Source organism: Prinia subflava, chromosome 22 (assembly GCF_021018805.1).
Source record: "Prinia subflava isolate CZ2003 ecotype Zambia chromosome 22, Cam_Psub_1.2, whole genome shotgun sequence".
Taxonomy (NCBI): domain Eukaryota; kingdom Metazoa; phylum Chordata; class Aves; order Passeriformes; family Cisticolidae; genus Prinia; species Prinia subflava.
This window is the reverse complement of record NC_086268.1, coordinates 5,095,336-5,115,363: the sequence shown is the minus strand read 5'-3', so window position 1 is coordinate 5,115,363 and position 20,028 is coordinate 5,095,336. Positions and strand designations below refer to the sequence as shown.

Genomic DNA, 20,028 nt, shown 5'->3' with positions numbered 1-20,028 from the left:
GCTCTGCTGCCCTGCTCTAAACCATTCCCTGTCCTGCTCCCCCCTTCCCACCACCTCTTCCCTCCTCTGGCTTCCTTTCCCCTTCTCCTTTCATCTTTTGCTTCCTTGACCTTGATCTGGTTACAGAATTTAAAATAAAACAGCGGAAGTCAGTGATGTGCAATAAATTGATTTAAATTTATTACAGGAGCAGTGTTCCTGCCACAAATGTGGGCTATTGCTCTGTTAAATCACTTCTGTAAAATGACTTTCACCCTCCTTGCACTGACACCTCCATTCAAACAAGTGGCTCCCACCCAGGCCTCAGTGGGAACAAGAAGCCTGCACACACACATGCTACTTGCAGGAAAATCCAAAGAGTCAGGCTGAGGAGGGGGAACAATATCAGTCCCTTACGGTTAATTATGTAGTAAAAACATCAAATATTTTTAGAAGGTAATTTAAACAGTTTGAAAGGATTTTCCACATGAAAAGATGAGCGTGGTAAAGCACAGCCAGGTTATAAAATGGTTCCACCCTCTTTCTAATATTTCACTGGCACAAGGCACTTTTATAGCTGCACTCAATTCAGTGGCCTGAGAGCGTAAAGGGCTGCAACATTCCAGCTTCTGCCCAAGTCCATCATCTCTGTATTATCACCATTTCAAAATAACACTTTGGCAGGTCTTATTTCCCATTCTGAGGCAGCAGCTCTTGGACCATGAGGTGCAGGATGCCACGTCCAAGAACTAAATATATCCACGCCCTTGGGAATGCTGGGGTGGGAACGTCAAGGTGCACACCTAAACTAAGTGGTAAGTGGGCTGGAGCTGGAAAAGCTGTTAATTTTGGAGCCACAAAACATCAGGGATTCCCTCGGCAGGGAGCAGGGATGGTGTCACAGAGAGTGGGGCTCCTCCCATTCCCCACACACACACCCTGGCCCACAACACACTTCAAACCTCAGGAGAAACACAACAAAATTCAAAAGACACTTTCACACGTTTTAAAAATATTCACAGTGAGACACTTCAGTCCATATTTAATGGGCTGTATTTAACTTTGCCACAGACATTGCAGTTGGAGAGAATGGTTTCTCCAGCATGAGCTCCTGCCCTGGAAATGTGAGGAATCACCATCACAGCATGAATCCCTGAACAAGGTGAGAATTCAAATGTGAGCACTTCAGGGCTAACACAGCAAGGACAGTTTTGTCCCCTATCAGCCAAAAGCCGTCTGAAGGGAAGTGCTCCTGTACCAAAGGCTTTGTACAATTAATTTGAAAATCAGTTGGGTTTTTTTTTTACTCCTAGGAGCACAAATGAAGACCTGACCTTTACGGAGTTTGGAATAACTCAGCTCATTCTCACTGATTCAAGCTACTGAAATGCAAGTTTTAGCAACAGCTACCACAGCACACAGACTGTTTTGGGATTAAGCAGGTGTCAAGTTTCCGAGCTTAGAAACAGCAAAGATGAAATTGTACACTGTAAGTGTAATGCTATAATGTAATGAAACTGTGAATGGAAAAGAAACTATATTGGAATTGAAAAATATTGCTTATGCGACCTACCTACTTCCATGTACACAAAATTTAGCTCCTTATTCACCTGCTGCCTAATGTTATGGCTCAAATCATTGGGTTTGAAACAGGGTATCTAATAATATTTCAGAAGAGTCAGTGAATCAAACTCAGGGCACTGTTTGCATTCAGTTTCTCACTTAGTCACATCATTTAAAAACAAAAGTAATTTTTAGCACCACAAAACCACCACCCTACCTTTAACCTCTATATTCTGACCCGTGGCAATTTACAGCATGAAAACAACCTTTTCTGAGCACTGATACCAACAGACTTTATATCACTTTGTAGCCATGTAAGTCCTCAAAACCAGTAGGAAATTCCCACCCTGGTGCTCACCAAGCCCTCAGACATGTTCATCCAACTGTGAGCCCATGGCATAAATCAGATCACTGGTTGTTTTTTTATATCAGTATTTATTTTTAATGCAGATCACTCCTTGGGCACTGGTTAGAGCAGCATTCCATCAACAGCAGCAATCAAGACACAGACAAATCTTCCACAGGGATAAACATGTGACCTGGAGCATTTTATCTCTGCAATCTCGCTGCAGTACACAGGTACCAGCACTCCCAACGCCCTCAAATTAACTGGTTAGTATAATTAAGTATAATTAAGTTCATAATTGAATCAGAACAACTGCTTCAATCAGAACAAACTTCAAGTCTGCTATTTCTATTTCTATTTCTATCTCAACACACATCTGTTTCCCAAACAGCAGCTAGCCTAATAAAAGGTACTATCTCCACTATGAATCGTGTCCTGGTTCCCTTCACAAAACTGCTGGCCAGAGCTACCACACTGTTCCAGTTTCAAACTAACCAACAGAACTTTCTAAACTTTATTTAAAATCATATTCTAACTCAGGTTAGTAAACCTAGTTTGACCTCAACCCAGCGCTGGAAACCTGGCAGTATTCATGTCAAAGAGTGGGACACGAGGTTTCTGTGATTCCCTTTGGAGCTCTGGAATCTCTGGAATGCAAACCTGTAACCTTTGGCTGCAGTGGGTGATGGACCAGGGAAATGACCCATTCTGGGCAGCTGGGCTTGAGAACTTCCATTTCCTCCAGGACAGCAGATTCCAATGCTGAGTGTACAAAGGAGCCAGTGTTAAGGAGTTACTGCATAGACACCGTTGTGTTAAACCTGAGAGAGATGCCAAACTCCAGCCTGTACTGGGAGTGAGGTGACGCCACAGCCTGCAGACAACGGGGAGCACTCAGTGCTGGGCCTGACTCTGTCCCTGGTCTCTCATTTCAGGAACCAGACTGACTCTCCAAACCATTTCACTGAAATATCCCAGGACACTGATTCTGCCCGTTTCTCTTTCCTCCCAGCTTCTCAGAAGAGGACAGTTTTCAAGCACTTTCTGTTTTAAAGAGTTTGGAGGTGTCTTGTTCTTGGGCAGGGCTCGAGCTGCACATTGATCCCCTGGGAGGATCTCTGTCTGCCCAGCCAAGAGTGGCTGATGACTCCAGGGGACTCCACTCGGGAGCTGCAATGGAAGAACAATTTCACCTAACAAACTGAGAGCTGAAAGGCTACAACCCACCTATTTATTGTTAGCAATTAATACTCCCCTTCACAGCAGAAGGCATCTAAAGAGTGTTGTGCTTTCCCAGTGCACTTGACCAGACCATACATTTTGTAAAGATCGGGGTTTCGGCACACCACTGTTCACAAGTTCTTGTGCCTGAGCTTTTGAGGCCACTGACTTCACGACCATTAGTGTCACTCACAGAGAGCATTTGTTGGGTGTTCTGTACTCACCTCCAGCCTGCTCCTTTGTTCCACACTTAATTTTTAATTTTTTCTACAAAAGCACTTTCTAAAGATCCTACAGTGCCAAATTGCTTCATAAGCAGCCACCTCTTCCTCTAAAAAACTCCTGGCAAAGAGACTTTCCAAGTTCTAGAATTTAGATCTTTTTAAATTTCAGGTATAGCCCAGCAGAAGCTGCTGCTGAAGGGTGGCAGGCAGAACCAGCCTTCAGCTCCATTGAGGGAGACTAAAACACTACCAGGAAGTAGCCATGGTTCAAGGTGATCCAGGTCAGTGTAAATAATCTACATAATTATCAGAGTCCCTGAATGTTTATCACACCCAGAAACTGCATCCTGACAATAAGCTACTCTCATCCCCCGATTTTAAATGAATTTGTAAACATTTAGGTAAGTTACTCCTGAGTGCTGTACGAGCTGAGGTTTACAAAGTCAATGCACCAAGGCTGCAACTCTTCACAAAAAATTGCTGAAAAATTTTGCACATCTGGAAATTCTGAGCTGTGACAGGGCCCACCACCATTTTTGGTAGCAACCAAGGTAAACCTCTTCAGGGCAGGAAGGATATAAGGGCAAAAACACACAATATTTCTTTACTGTAAATCCTCCAACAGACCAGGACCAGTGTTCATCTGCAAAGGACAAGGTGAAAAGCATCCAACAGCTCCTCTTCCAAAATAATCACTCAGGAAAAAGGCAGGCCCAGAGTGTGCATGAAATACACGTTTCGTATTCCTAACAGATCTCTTCAGTTTCCCCCAAATTAAACCCTGTAATAATAGAAAACAAAAGCTTTGACTGTACCATGCCACGAGAAGAAAGCAAATGTGTGCGGCCATGGCAAAGCCCCAGCTCGCAGTTCCAGCTCTGACTCACACTGTCACTGCTATCGAAAACATTAATCTTTCATGGGGATAGGAAAAAACTGACTCAGAGCATGGAAAAATGCATTTGCATGATGCAAATCTAGTAGGTGCATTTTAATTCTCAGGGCTGGGGAAGACATTGAGGCAAGTAGTGGGGTGCCAAACCCATCAATTTGCTGTACAAAATGGTTTTATTGTAAGTGGAGATGGGACGTCAGCTGCACCAGAACACTTCTGAAAGGATAAAATTAGAAAACATTTACATACACATTTTAAGGGAACAGCACCAACAGACGTTCCCCAAGCAGAGAGCACAGATTATCTCAGACTGGTGTCCATGAGTGCAGCTCCAGCTGGGTGTTGAATCCAGGAGCTGACACCTCTCCTCCTGGAGGTGCCAAGGCTCCCAGCCACTTATCACCCCTGCAATTTATCACTCAAAACCAGCCCCTGCTTTTGGCAACAATGCCTTAACCACTGTTAGCACTTTGAAAAAAAGTTTATCTAATTAACTTCCCAGTGCCTATTCCCATACAAGAGAGAGTAAAAAATCCTCCTGTTTTGGCATTTTGTTTTAATTCTTACCAGCAGCAATGTGAGATATGGTCAGACACTGCACCATCCTTGTGTTCCACTTCTACACCTTCCTGGTACTTGATTTAACTTCCCTTGCCAAAAGATGGACAACCAACACCTTAGCATGTACTTCCTGTTCCTCTGTGGTTTTGTAGAATTTTTGTATTTTTACACCATGGATATTAACCACAACAGCTGCTGTTAAACCAATATGGACCACGATAAATCAGAAATATTTGCTTAATTCAAAATATCTCAGTTGTCCTCATTCAAAACTATAAAACTCCAAGAAAATGTTTACAGTTTCCAAATTCAGATGATCAAAGTCTTCCTCATGGCACAAAACTGCCTGAGCATATAAAAGTCAAAAAAAAACCCCCAAAACATCTACTGTGATGAAAAAGAGGTATATACATGTCTACTGCTTTTATTTTTGATTATTAAAACCAACACAAAACATATCACAGAGCTGTTGCTCCTGTACTGTGAGGTCACAGCAAAGAAAAAGCTGAAAAACATTAGTTAAACCATCACTATTTTTCAGAAGTTGCTGTTTCTGCATTTAAGGTGAAGCACAACGTGTTTTAGGGATCTTTGTTTGTTTTCATGACTACTCATTTGCATGGGAATGAAGAAGCTGGATGTAAAAATTCAGCAGTTGTGCTCTGACAGTGTAAAAGGAGATATAAAGGAGAGCCTGTGCAGGCTGATGGAAGGCCAGCCTGCAGAGGGGAGCCCAGCACAGGGCACAGGATGGAAAAGTGTGCATCCAAACCAAGCCAAACCTGTCCATCTCAGGGACTCTACAAACCTTCAGAAACTTCCCAGTGACAGAACAGAACAAGGCACAGAATTTACCTGTTTGTCCTGAAGCATCTTCCAGAGTGTTTTTGCAGAATGTATCTGTGTGAAACCCCCAGGCATGTCCTGGAACTCAGAGTGGAGCTCTCCCATCTGGCAGAATTAAGCACTCATCTGCCTGACTGTAATAATTACAGATTCCAAGGCCACATTCATTAACTTCACCAGCAGCCACATACTTGCAGCAGACTCTCATGCAGCTCTGGCTTGCCATTTCCTCATGACAGTGACACTTCTAGATTTATTCTTGTCCCTGATCAACCCTTATATATGGTCTGCAGGAAGGGGCCTGCAAGACTTTCTCTTGTCTGATCTCAAATTGGCAGGAGAGTTCAATTCTACTTCAGTCCTCTCTTTTTAATTTTTATGACAGGAATTGCACACCAGTTATGTCTCAGGCCAATGAGAGTTGTGGTCTCTGCAGCTGATGGGCTCACAGCTGCCACGGAGCAGGTCTAGAGCGGAAAACCAAGCCACAGATAAATGGGGACATTATGAACTGCAGAAATGTCACAGGACTGGAATTTAAGTTGTCCGTAGTGAAGTTTCAACTGCTAAATGCTCCCGTTGGCTTCAGGGCAGTGGAAATTCATCTGCACAGCTCTGTGACCCTCCTGACTGATGGGAAAAGCTGTGACTTGGCAACAGCTTGGGATCCAAACGCTTGGGAATCCCTGAGAGCCAACCTGGAGCTCTGGACGCAGGCACTGAGTGTGCTGGATTAATGCAGCAAGATTAAAACATAGCTACAACTCCTGGCCCAGATAAAACTCACAGATTAAATGTCATGTTGTAGGTGTGTAAAACATGTTACCACCCCTTTCATTAGAAGCCAGTCTAAAAGTGTTTCCATCAGGCACTGCTGTGATTACACAGCCATACTTTCATTCCCAGGGAAAAGGTGTCAGAGTACCAGGAGAGGCAGGACTGTCTCATTTTGTGGTGCACACCTGCAAATAAGCTTGGCAACATTAGCACTATGATAATTTTGTCTCTCAAATATTTAGTGTACAAGGTCTGGGTATTAAAAAATAGAGAGATGTTTTCATCTCTCAAAGATACATGACTGCAGGTGTTTGTATACAAGTGCAGAAATCCAGCCAAAAGAAAACAAACTGAAGAAAAAAGAATGAAGAGTAAGAAAACAAACAGAAATTGGGATACCACCTGTGTTTGCTGAAGTCAAAGTGTCTCAAACTGAACTGATAATGTATTTTTCAGAAAAAGAGGAAATGCCAGCTATGAGAACTTCATTAAATGTTTGATTAACATGACAAATAGAGCTGGTAGTGAAAACAAGGAGATGAACAGACACACTGAAGGTAAAGAGCCAGCTGAAACAAATTCATGTACTTGGATAAGAGATTAAAGGATTCACCTATGAAGTGCCATAAAAACTTATTTCAGCAAAGATCTCCAAGAACTGGCTCAGAAAATGCTGATCAGAAGGTTAAGGTGTGTCATTAGCACAACTCACAAAACCGAATGATTGAGAGCTGGAGTCCCAGGAACAGAACAAAATCCACGGGAAATCCAACAGTGTGAATTTAACATTTGATGTGATACATTAGGGAGCTAGAACGGACTTGAGCTGTGAACTGGATGCTAATGAGTTAAAAATTACTTTGGAGTAAGATCTCCATACAGTTAAATTAAATTAACAGCTAAATTAAAGGCACACAGAGCATCAGCCTACTGCAATGCCTAATTTCTTGCCAGGTATTGATCAATATCTATTTTAACCTCCTGAAACTCTTGAGAAGGGGGTTTTGGTGTATTTTTCTTCTCTGTGCAGCTGTTCCTTAATGTGTCTGTAAAGTCAACTGTGCTTAGATCTTTTCAGAGCATCTTCCTTTACCAGGGCCACCGGAGCAGCCAGAGCTGACAGGGAACAACAATGCACCGAGGGCACTGAGCAGCACAGCAGCTCTTAATCTCAGTGTCTAATTAAAAGCAGAGATTACAATAATCAGGGCAGGACAGTAGTGCCTGCTGTATGTAAACTGATCTGATGCCACAGATTGCTTTTCTGCAACAGGAAGATGTTTCCTGAGACCGTTTACAGATAAAGAAAGTCTGTGTCCTTTTTTAAGACTCTCTAACTTTCAACATAACTGAAGTTTGCTGGCTCCAACAAAACCCATGTTTCATGCAACAGTGACACTCTGAAAAAAGATTTATCTGGGGAGAATTGTCTTGTTTTCCTCAGCCACGACAGCTTTTTGAGTTTCGGTGTGATCATTTGAAGTCATTGCTTCTGGAGAACAGAATGTTACCATTCACTACTTCAAAGGGCCCAGATTTAACTTGTTGCTTTTTTGAAGCTGCAGTGCAGAAAGTTTATGTGCCTAATATAGCTTTCACATGGTTGAATAAGCAAACCAGATAAATGCCACCTTCCCCAGCCTCTGGTGCTTTAAACTTTGAATTGTAGGAATCTCATGAGAGCATTCCATATAACACATAAAAGCAAATTTCCTGACAGCACTTACAACTGAGGCTTGTTTAACAATATGAACAATAACTGTGAAAAGGTCTTGTTCCACACTGAATTACCTTCATTCTCATAATAAAAATTAATGTGTGAACTTCACTACACAGAGTGTTTTGGGATATTTCACAGCAGATTCGCTACCCTGTACTTTTGATTTTCACCAATTCCCCAAACAACCACATGATCAAACTACTAACTGTGCCATCAACATATGAAACACATCTCCACTTTTTTTGGTTTTTGGGGTTTTTTTTTGGTAGAATAAAAGCAACAAGTGAATTGAGTCCTCCTCATATCCTTCTGCAGCCTCAGAATGTAATCAGCTTATAGTGAACGAACTGATGTGTTACAGCCCTAAGGCACACATTCAATGTAACCACGCTTTCCATGGCACTGTTCATGCATAATTTTTATGTGATCTCAGTAACTTTTTTATACTTTTGCTTCATGCAAATTCAGGTTAAGTTTTTCCCAAATTTCTTAGTGTGGAAAAGCTGGTAGATGACCATTTCCCACTCTGTAATAAAAAGAGAGGTTGCAGTTTTATAGTCCTTGGTCTTTAACAACAGTATAAAAAAACCCAATTGAATGTTACATACTTCTAAATACTGCAAATTGCCAAAAAATGTCCATATATTACTTTCATTTGCACGTGACAGCAATTGCAGCAACCTGCTAATTTCAACTAATTCCAGAAAGCTATTTTTTCTTGTTTTACCATGGCTACCCACAGCATTTGAGCCTTCACTTTCAGAAGCTCTGCAAACACATCAACACAAAGTCAGGAAAAATATACATGAAGAAGACTACTCAAGCCAGCCTCCCAAATTAGTCACAAAAGCAATCATCTCCAAGTCCCTTCTAGTGATGGCATGTGGAATAAATATCAGGAAAAATGGCACAGCAAAGCAGTATGGCTCAAGGTTTTCTTGGTAGCAGTACTCCTCTGGATCTCTGAAAGAGTCAAAAAGATAAAAATAACAAAACTCCCCTATCTGTGGGTCCCCATACATTATTTTTTTCCTTTCTTCCAAGGCAAAATCAGGGGTGCATTACACCAAAAGCAACGAAAGTTCAGAGTCCCTCCTCTCCACTATCCCCCAAGCCATGCCTCCCACCTCACTGGCACAGCACAACCAGGAGGTCTGTCACAAGCAAATCTGGCTAAGTGCTAGTTTTTACTAGTTCAGCACAAAGCTTACCTGTCAACCCAACGGTTGTTTGAAATATTCAAGTTTATTACACAAAATGACAGCTTTTCCCTCTCACTTTTATTCCAGGAAGCATTACACCCTAATGAAATCCACATTAACTACAATAAATGATTTTTTTCTGAAGGGCAATGCAAATCTGAACTCTCCCTTGAAGCACAGCAGCCCCATTAACACCCCCAGTGCTGGAAGCAACACTGAAAAAAAACCTGTGTAAAGAGCAGAAGGGAGAGATGAAGGCAAAGATCCGGGGAGGAGAAGAGGCACTGCTGCTGCAGACAGCAGGGCCTGCTGCCAGCCAGCCAGGGTGTCACAGACACACCAGCAACAGGCACCGAGCAGCCACAAAGAATCCTCAGCAAGTTCGAGCAAGGCAGGAATGTGGTTGTGTCATCACCCTTTCAGCACTACGAGTACCTTTATTTTCCTAATGACTCATTTATGCAGATAAATGCCTAAAAGGAGTTCTTCTTGGCTCCAAAACCTGCAAGGCCTTGTATTTATCCACAAATCATGTTATCAGGTGAGCAAAAACTCCACAGGCTGGAGCTGTCTGTCCTTGTATGGCCAAAGCTGGCCTGGCAGAAGCATATCCATGGTTTGTGCTGGGCATATGGAGAGTTTTGTGGGGTTTTTTAGTATTCACTAACATTCTCGAGAAACTTCTCACAGTAGGTATTTCAAAACAGGGGTATTTATCCACTTAAAAACAAAACCAAAACAAGATGTTGAAAGAAAACTGCAGCCACTGTCAGACCACAGAGCTTGTACACTGTCAGTGTCTGTCCCTAACCCGGGAGCAATGTGTCCCCTAACCCAGTTATTCCCAAATCCACATTTCTGGGACTCTCAGGTCTCCATAGGACAAGGCATCATCGCCTTCCAACAGACTTAACTCTGGCAAGTATCCACCACAACTGCAGTTCTTTTCCATAATGCCCTCTTGGTAATATCCAAATACAAAATGCCTTATCAACAGCCATCTGTGGCTGTATTTATAAACTGAGATCTTCCTCAGTATCTGTATTTCCACTACAATATCTCTCACTACGATACTGCGTTCATTTGTACTCTGAATGTAAAACATTACAAATAGTAAATTAAATGCCATGGAACAGGAACTACAAAGTACCCTTTTATTAGAAAGCACATCTCCCTTTATTCAGTCCTCTTGGGTAAAGCAGGCAAACAAATGTTGTGGTCAAATCACCTCAAAAAAATAGCAGAGCTCAAAGAAAAAAAACCCAGAGTGATGTAGAGCTGCCTCCACAGATAGAGGTACTAAACAGACTGGGACAATGCAGCCTGGAAAAGAAGAACCCAAAGAGAGAACATCGAGAACATGGAAACCTATAAAATCACAAATGAGTTGCTGATACAAAAAAGATTTTCTATTCTTTCACATACTACAAAAAGTAGGAGGGACTGAATGCAATTACAGTTTAAAAAGAAGGAAAAAAAAGCCCCAGAAGCCAGGTATTATTTTTGTCCAAGTTGAGAGATTCATCACAGGGTGTTCTGTGGAAGCTCCAGGTCTAAGCTTTTTCAAACGTTTAGGCAATTCCCTCAAGGACAGGTCCAGCAGGCACTGCCACCTCAGACCACCTCAAACCCTTCTCCACCAGGAGCTGGGGGTGATGACTGAGCTGCCTGGGGTTGCTGATTTACTTCTGGCCACTGGCACAGACCACATGCTGAGCCCAGCACACTTTTTGCAGCCCTCATTATCCCATCCTTCACGTACTCTGGTAAATCTGCTCACATAAAATAATTATTTCCCCAGCTCTGAAGTGGAACACATTAAGAACATGCTGTTTACAAATAATGCACAGTTTAAGTAGCTTCCTTTACTTGATAAAATGGAATGTAAGAATTGAACGAAATGCTGAGAATTTACATTTCCTGTCATCCCATTTTGTCAGGTTTGCAGCTTGTTTCCCACCACCACCATTTCATTTCAGCACCTTGCACAAAGTAGTCCCAGACCCCTGCTTTCACGCAGTAAAACCATCAGAAGAATCAATTTGCTCTCCAAGGCAAGGAGAGTGATGGACTCCTAAGTTTACTCAGCGATAAACCCACAACTATTTAATTAGATCTAGATGCTGCAAACTGCATCTTTGAGGCAACAGCCACAGAGAATGAAGCCTTTCAATTTGTTACATAAATCAATGTTTTCAGTAGATTTTTTTTCTGCTTGTAACTCCCATATGGAAATGCTGTCACAGGTAGAGGCACATCTCCCACCCCGTTTGGCTCCTGCACCCTCACACAACACTTCTTTAAAGAAACAAGCAATTAAGCTGCTGCCCCTTCTCAGCCACGCGCGATTCCAAGATTGATGTCGTATTTCAAGTGACAGACTGTGAACACGCTCTGCAACCATGGCATTTAATTTAGAAGTCAGCACTTGACACATTGAAGTATTTGGAATTCCTGAAGTCTGGCTGTCTGCACAGTTGCATAATTTGAGCAGGGATAACCTACTTATAACCGGGAGAGGGAGAAGAATGTCAACAGACAATCCCTTCTACGTCAGGGGACATCTCCTTCCTCGTCACACGCCAGCAAAAGCACCATTGCTTTGTCACAGGTTGCTTTCCTTTCTCTTTAAGCTAGTGGATTATAGCTCCTACAAGCAGTGAAGCTACATTTATCACCAGATGTTCTCCTAGGAATACACTCAGATGTCCTCAAAGCTCACTGAAAAACAAGTTCACTAGATATAATGCACGAGGCTGGTGAAATACTGATGTGAAATACCCCACACAAGTGTGAAGGACCCAGACTTGATGCTGGTCACACAAACACCTCACCAGGCACAAGCACCACACATCCATTCACAGAAATGCTGTAAAGACAAAATCTCCTTCCAGCAAGACAGGATACAACCAAACCCAACGTCTGGGTGGTTGTTCAGCCTCAGACAGGGGGAAGCTGTTCTGCTTTTCATTCTCTTGGCAAACAGCTGAGCAGCCCCTCGGAGCAGCACAGTTCTCTACTGACACTGCAGAATGAAACAACCCCTTTGGAAAGCGCCAGAGTTTATGATTAACCTCCTGTTGCAACAAACATGGCAAGGATTCAGTTTCACTCTCTGACTACTCCTCTTATGCAGTGCAGAAAGAATATGTAAGGACAGTCCCTCGTTTCCAAACCTCACAGCCACAGAGGCAGGAATTCTCTCACCCTGTACACAAAACCAGGGCAAACCCCCAGGCAGGATCCTCCCTCAGCATCCATGCATCATCCACCTGCAGAGACTGAAGTGGGGCTGGAAATTCCCTTCCCATGGACGAGGCTGCTCGGAGTGTCAGCACCAATGAAAGCTTCGGATTAAAACCAGCAGTTTAAATAGGAGTATTCCCAAGGGGGAGGCACTCAGAGCATTGTGACTGGTTCTGGAATAGACAGTTGGACATCAATGCAGGCATTGACCCTGGGAGAGCTCTGTCTGAGCTCCCAGGTTCAGCTCCACCTCCTCAAACAGCTGCTCTTAAACCCAGGCAAGGTCTGCAGGCTCATCACACCTCGGATCTGTGTCACATGGAGGCACCAAGCTGCAGCAGGAGACCTCAAGGGCAGAAGAAAAGCACACTGCACTCCCAGTTCCCTGAGAGACTCCCAGGTGCTGGTGTGTGACCTGCCTGCACAGGACTCACTCCCATCAGTGTCACCTCGCAGGGTCCACAGAGCAGTGCCACAGGTGTGTCCTGCCTGTGACAATAACCATCCTCTCATCTAGGGAAACATCCAGCTCGGAGCCAGGGATCAGCTCACGAGTGAACTGCGTGACCTCTGCCTGAGTAAGAGCTGCCATGTGGATACACCCCAAGAATAAATAAATAAAAAAATTTAATAAGGGAAAGGAAAAGCCTCCTTTCAGGCAGAAGCACAGAAAGAAAGCAGGGGCAAATGTGTAACTAGGAAAATGGAGAAACTCATGGGGGCATGGCAAACCCAGAGTATCATCTAAGGACAATTATGAAAGCAAGAGACTTCTAGAAACATCACAGAATGGTTTGGGTGGGAAGGGACCTTGAAGATCATGTCCAGCTCCCCTGCCACGGGCAGGGACACCTTCCAGTAGCTCAGGCTGCTCCAGGCCCTGTCCAGCCTGGGCTGGAATGTTCTCAGGGATGGGGCAGCCACAGCTTCTCTGGGCACCCTGTGCAGGGCCTCACCACCCTCAGAGGGAAGAATTTCTTCTCAGTATCCTGTCTAATCCTTCCCTCTGTCATTTGAAGCCATTCCCTCTTGTCCTGTCACTCCATGGCCTTGTCAAAAGTCTCTCTCCTGCTGTCCTGGAAATTCTTCAGGCACTGGAAGGGGCTCTAAGGTCTCAGAAAAAAATCCTGGAGTGGACAAATGATGCATATGACCAGAAAAAGAGAAAGTGATGGTATCTCAGGCCCATGGGATGTGCTGATACCTAGGAGGACACAGACTCCTTAATTTCACTCTGCTGGACTGCTCAGCAAAGGAAACCCCAAAGTCAAAGCAAAAACCAAGGCAGGCTCAACCTGAGAGTCTCCCACTGCAGGACAGCAGGGCCCAGGAAGGAAAAGGGCAGAAGTTTCAGCCATGGAAGATGTTCCAGGCAGCCAAGAAGGTGGGTACAGGGGTGACCCCTCTGGCACGTGCAGCAGGGAGGTGACAGGAGCAAGCACAGGAACAGCTGGCACTGGGCATCTGTGGGAAGAGCCAGGATGGGAAACAACCCACGGTGGAAACCTCCACATGCATCAGAGGCATGGAAACCTCCACAGGCATCAGAAGTGCCCCCACAGGCATCAGAAGAGCCTCCACAGGCATCAGAAGTGCCTCCACAGGCCTGCCTGCAGCAAGGCCGCTGGCCTGCTCCCTCCCTGAGGGGTGCCAACACACAGAGTGTGGGATGCGCTGGCTTTTGGCAGGAAATCAGTGGGATAACCCCGGCGAGTGCAGAGGAGGAGACACACATCCCTCATCAGTGGGCAGAACAGGCTCCACAGCACAGGGGATGGGCTGCAGGAGTCATCCCTCAGGCTTTGGAGGAGGAGGTGTCTCTGTGGATGGGGAAAAGCTCAGCAGCTCTTTGCAGACAGGCAGGAGCCCCCTGAGGTGTGGGATTTAACAGGTCAAGCACGGAGTTCATTCCACGTGTGCATGGAAACAGGTACAGCAGATTTTGGGAGGCAACAGTGTGTGTGTGTTAAAGGAGACAACAGGCTTTTGGCAAGCAAGAAACAGATTATACCCTCCCAGAATGTGCTGATTGTGTTTGTGTAGGAAAATGACTGTGGAGAGATGGAAGGAGAGCAGAAAACCACAAAGCAGTTCTTGGCAGATGAGCACTGTGACACCCTGATGGTGCATGGACACAGAGGCAGTGCAGCAGACCCTGGCAGATGGGCACTAAGGAATATGCAGAAGGGGCTGATGCAGAAGAAAACAAACAACAACAAAGGGACAGGAAGCTCTGCCTCACAGCTAGTGGGAATCCCTCTATTTCCTCCCATCAGCCGGCACTGGAGGCAGCAGGTATCCCGTTGGGATGCAGGAAACAACACAACTTTCCCCCCCACACTTCTTGGAACTCCAGGTTTGCTTGTGTTGCCCCAGGCTTCGCCAGCCAACGCGGCTCCCGCGGGGCACGGGACACCCCCGGAGGGCGAACACCGGCACAGGGGACACCCCCAAACACGGGGACACGAAGCAGGGGACACCTCTAAACAACGGAACACAGGGCAGGGGACATCCCAGAGGGAGGTGACACCCCCAAACACCAGCAAAAGGGGCAGGGAACACCCCCGGAGAAAGGTGATACCCTCAAACACCGGCACGGGAGACAACCCCCGCCCCGGGAACCCTCGGTGAGGCGCGGGGGCGACACGGCCCCGCGGGAGGGGACACACGGGCTGTGCACCGCGCAATGGGATCCCCCGGGGGGTGAGCGCAGCCCCAGGGCCCGGGCGGGAAACACGAGGGAAGGGACGGGATGGGTCTGAAAGGGGGGGAGAGGGGCCGGAGCCCGATCCCTCCCGCCCCCCGCCCCTGAGGGACACCAGCGGCCGCCGCGCCACCGACCGGCCCCCTCCCGCGCCAGGCCCGGCCGCGCTCCCCGGTTACCTGCGGGCGGTCGGTGAGGCCGGGCCGCTATCTGGGGGCCATGACGGCGGGGCCGGGAGGCGGCGGGACGAGCGGGATGTTGTCGGGGGAGGGGGGGCGGAGGCCGCCGCCTCCCCCTCAGGCGGCGCGCGGGAAACCCGGGGGAGGGGGGGGGCGGGGGGGGGGAACCGGGGGGCGCGCGACCCCCCCGCGCGAAGGGGCGTGAGGGGCGCGAGCGCTGCGCGTGCACGCGGGGGAAGGGGGGCGCGCGGGGGGGGGGCGGGGGGGGGGAGCGCGCGCGCCTCCGTCCGAGCTCCCGCGCGCGCCGCCCGGGCACTTTGTTTGTGTCCCACAATGCACCGCGAGCGGCGGCGGGGGCGGGGCCCCGCGCCTGCGCACTGCGCGCCCGGCGGCGCCGAGCGGAGCCGGGCACCCCGCGGGGGAGAGCGGGCCCGGCACCGGGGGAACGGGGACTTACCGCACACAGCGGGGTCCCGCTGCACCCGGCGGAGGGTAACGGGGTTCTAGTGTCCCCCAGCAGCGGGAAAACGCGGCCCTAGTGCCCCCTCAAAGGGGGAGCGGGGTCCGAGTGCCGCCCGGCGGAGGCTGAACAGGGCCCTGGTGCACCCCACCGGAGAGGGGCCGGGTCCTGGTGTCCCAGGGCCCGGGCAGGGAACAGGGTCCTAGTGCCGCCCTTCCCCTGGCCGCAGCGGGGCACCGGGGAACGACGGGCAGCGGGACAGGCAGCCAGCGGGGCCTGGGGAGGGTATCCCCCTGGGCGCATCCCGCCCCCCCGAGCACGGGCTGCCCCGGGGACCGGGATGCCCGAGCATCCCCGGGGCACTGAGGTGCTGCAGTGCTCCGGCCGTGCATCCCTCGGGCACCGGGATGCTCCAGCCGTGCATCCCCCGGACACCGGGATGCTCCAGCCGTGCATCCCCCGGACACCGGGATGCTCCAGCTGTGCATCCCTCGGCCACCGGGATGCTCCGGCTGTGCATCCCCTGGGCACCGGGATGCTCCAGCCGTGCATCCCCTGGGCACCGGGATGATCCGGCCGTGCATCCCCCGGACACCGGGATGCTCCGGCTGTGCATCCCCTGGGCACCGGGATGCTGCAGCCGTGCATCCCTCGGGCACCGGGATGCTGCAGGGCTCGCATTCTCCCCCAGCCCCGCCCGCGGTGTCTCGGTGCAGCGGGATGCTCTGCTCCTGCACCCTCCACCCGCGGGGTGCCAGGCCCTTGCATTCTGCCCTCCTCAAACGTGGGGTACCCCGGTGCATGCACCAGTTCCCAAAACTTCTCAAACCACCCACCAATTGCAACCAATCCCAATCAACTGTAAAGAGCCACTAATTAATCCGTGCCAATAATTTGGTCCAAATCTGCACTAATTTGGGTAAACACAGCTTTAATCCAACAGGATTAACGCAACCCTTTCCTCCGTGGATTGTTTTATGGCATGGTTTTTGTTGGTTTGGGTTTGTTGTCTTTGGTGATGAGCTCCTGGTGAACTGAAGCAGGAAACAGATTGAAGGGCCATGGTCCAAAAGTGTTAATCAACAGTAAAAAATTTAAAACCCATCCCTGGAAAAGCCACACTGCTCCATCAGCAAAAAGAAAAGGGCCAAACTCTCCCTGTGTCATTGCGAAAACTCAGGGATCCTTTTAAATGCTCCCTTGAAAAACTGGGGGAAGAACCAGAGCAAAGAGTTGGACTCTGCTTAAATCTTGTTTTACTTCCCCTTACATTGGTTTTGTATTCCCAGGGATCTCTTGCAACCCTGACACGTGCAGCCTCCCCTTGCAATCTACTCCTGTGTAAAGCAGGAGTAAAGTAGTGCCAATTCCAGCACATTACACATCTGCAGGTGTTGTTTCCACTTTAATGAGACATAATTTTCAAGGAAATCTGCTCCTGGCTACCCATGGTAACTCCTGAATCACAGAGGATTACAGAAGAAACCTCAGGCTGCCATCCTTTACCTTCAAAAAGCTCTGAAAAATCTCAATTGGGGGCTGTTTGGTGGTGAAATTGTGATTTTAGTCAACCCAGAGCCAGTGCTGTTTCCTGGAGATGCAGAATCTGATGTGCCTTTTCTTGCTGACTTCCTAGACGTGTTGTTGCAACTTTAAAATTGCTTCAAAATGCTGATTTGTAACAATTTCATGAATAAAGCGTCAGGTGAGCACAGCAGAGACATTCTGTGCTGTGGGTTGTCACACAGCTCTTACCAGGCTTGAAGCTTGCTCTGAGCAGGTCATGAGCTTTGCACAGGAGGGAAAATGAGTCTAAACAACACAAATTCGTGGCAGGAAGACAGGAAAATTAAGCATGGTCTGTGTCCTCACTGTGCTTCAGAAATAAATCAAGAGTCTTAAACCTGCTCCGTGCAACCTGGAAATAAGCCATAAAACTCCAAAATGAGAAACTACCTTGACTTTCTTTTGAAAGAATGAATTCAGAATTAACTAGTCATTCCTGTGTGCAGGAATCTGGCAGGTTTGGGGTACAGGGCACTCCACACATCGTCACTGTGCAGGGCACATCAGCCTGGCTCAGACCTCGGGTTCTTCTCCCTGCATCAGGAAGAGCTGTTTTATTAACAACATTTTATCAGCCCTGGATACCTGGAGAGGTTTTCCAGTGATTCCCAGCGCCAGGGAGAAGAAAAACCAGAGGAGGAGCTGCGTTGATTCACACCTGCTCAGGTTTCCTAAGCGACTGGGTTGTCCTTTATTACTCTGCTTTTTCCACGGGGTTGCAGTTTCCCAGTGAGAGGCTGAGAAATGCCAAATCCAGATTCCTGCTATTTGCCCAGTGATAGGATTCGCTTTTACATGCATTTTACAATATTCTGGGGTTGATTTATGGACACAGATGGAGTGACACCAAGATAAACCCTGAGTGATTCAGTGATAGAACTGCTCTGTGCATCTACTTCTCATTTATAGGGATATGGAGGGATCTCAGGAATTCCTGGGCTGAACCTCCTGGAATTTGATGGGTATAAAAGAGGAGAGAGCTTTCAATGGGATTCCTGTCTGCAGCATGAGGGCTGTGTCATGCCTTTAAAGCCTTCTTTGTCTGTCTAAGCAGAAATTCTGTTTTCCTGTACATTTAGAAAACACCCAGGTCTATCTCCCATCCATCCCTGGGATCTGCCACTGTTTATAATCCTCGAATCTCCCTTGCTTACCCCATTCAAGCACCCAGCAGGTGCCCTTTGTGGCTGGAAGCTGCCCACCCTCTCCTTGCAGCCTGTGGGATGTGTTTTCCTGTGCTTCAGCAGCTCTTGGAGCAACGCTGCACTCCCTGGAGCTGCTCCTGGCAGGATTCACCATCAACAACCAAAGCAAGTGACACCTTCTCTGCACAGCCCCGCTCTCACCTCCCTGACCCAGCAGCTCCTCTGGGAAAATGTCTTTGCTCCCACACCCAAGGACTTGTTGCCTACTCCTGAATTCACCACCGGAGTGCAGGAGCTGTTTCCTCTCCATCCTCCTGCCTGTTGTGTTCTCCAGGGCTCCAGTTAATCTGCTGTAACTCAATCCTGCTGACTTCTCTCTTTGAAAACTCCTGATTTTCTCCTGACATGGGGAGGATTTGGGGTTTATGTCCTCCCCAGACCTAGAAGTGCTTTTTCTTTTCCTTCAGTGAGTGTAGAGCTGAGGGTTAAAGCATCCTAGCTGGCAGGAGAGGAGGCTGAAGTAGGAATTCAGGAAAGAAACCTTTCTAAAATGCTCAGAATTGCAACAGCCCTTTGGAAATACCATTGCCAAGGAACCAGAGAGCTCCTTGGGCACCTGAGGATGGATTTATCAGGTATCTGTGTGGAGAAAGAGGGATCTAACAGAGGAGAGGGGTTGTAAGACACAGATGGATGAGCTGAGCAGAGGAGAATTGCAGAGAAGGGATGTTACGGTTCTAGGACACCGGAGGAAGGATGATTCCATCAGGAGTAAGGACAGATTTGTGGCTGAAGCACTCAGTGCTGGTGTGACCTTGCTGGGACACTGTGGTCCCTTCTGTCCGGGGATAATAAATTCAGAGATGGGGGGGGGGGGTGTTGAGGTGAGCCTTGCACAGTTTAGCAAAGGAAGGCTGGAAGAGATCAGACTCCTGTGCACAAACACGTGGGGAGGGAGGGATGGACCAGGAGAGAGGAAAACAGCTGAAATAAAGAAGGATAAGGACAAGGATTTAGCACAAGGATAAGGAGGAGTAACTATCCAGCAGTGGCTGGGGTTGGAGACCAGGAGAGCCCAGTCCTTGGAGGGAGAAGCTCTTGGGATCAAGGAGAAAACCACATTTCAACACATACCTGCTAATGTTCCTGCCTGGGGGAGAAGCCTGTGGCATCCTACATGCTTTGAAAGTGCCTTTCAAGAGAAAATACGCCCATAAAATATAATTACCCTGAGTGGGGAGCAGCATTATGTGCAGCACAGGCTGGGGAGGTTCAGCCATGGGCTGACCCCAGTGATTTCCCCTGGTGGGGCTGCAGGGATCCATCTCTGCCTGCTGCTCCCCATTGTGGTTTTGGTACCATCGTGGATACAGTGTAAGAAATGTTCCCATGAC

General features: G+C 47.6%; 1 protein-coding gene across 5 annotated transcripts in view; it reads right to left on the bottom strand.

The window, feature by feature from the left end:
• The window catches only part of ZBTB44 (zinc finger and BTB domain containing 44), a 44,330-nt gene extending 28,769 nt beyond the window's left edge, over positions 1–15,561 (bottom strand). For all 5 annotated transcript variants that reach the window (XM_063417688.1, XM_063417689.1, XM_063417686.1 and 2 more), the window contains exon 1: positions 15,464–15,561. The gene's annotated coding sequence lies outside the window, so the exon portion shown is untranslated. The remainder of the gene's footprint in view (positions 1–15,463) is intronic.
• Between the last annotated feature and the right edge of the window lie 4,467 nt (positions 15,562–20,028).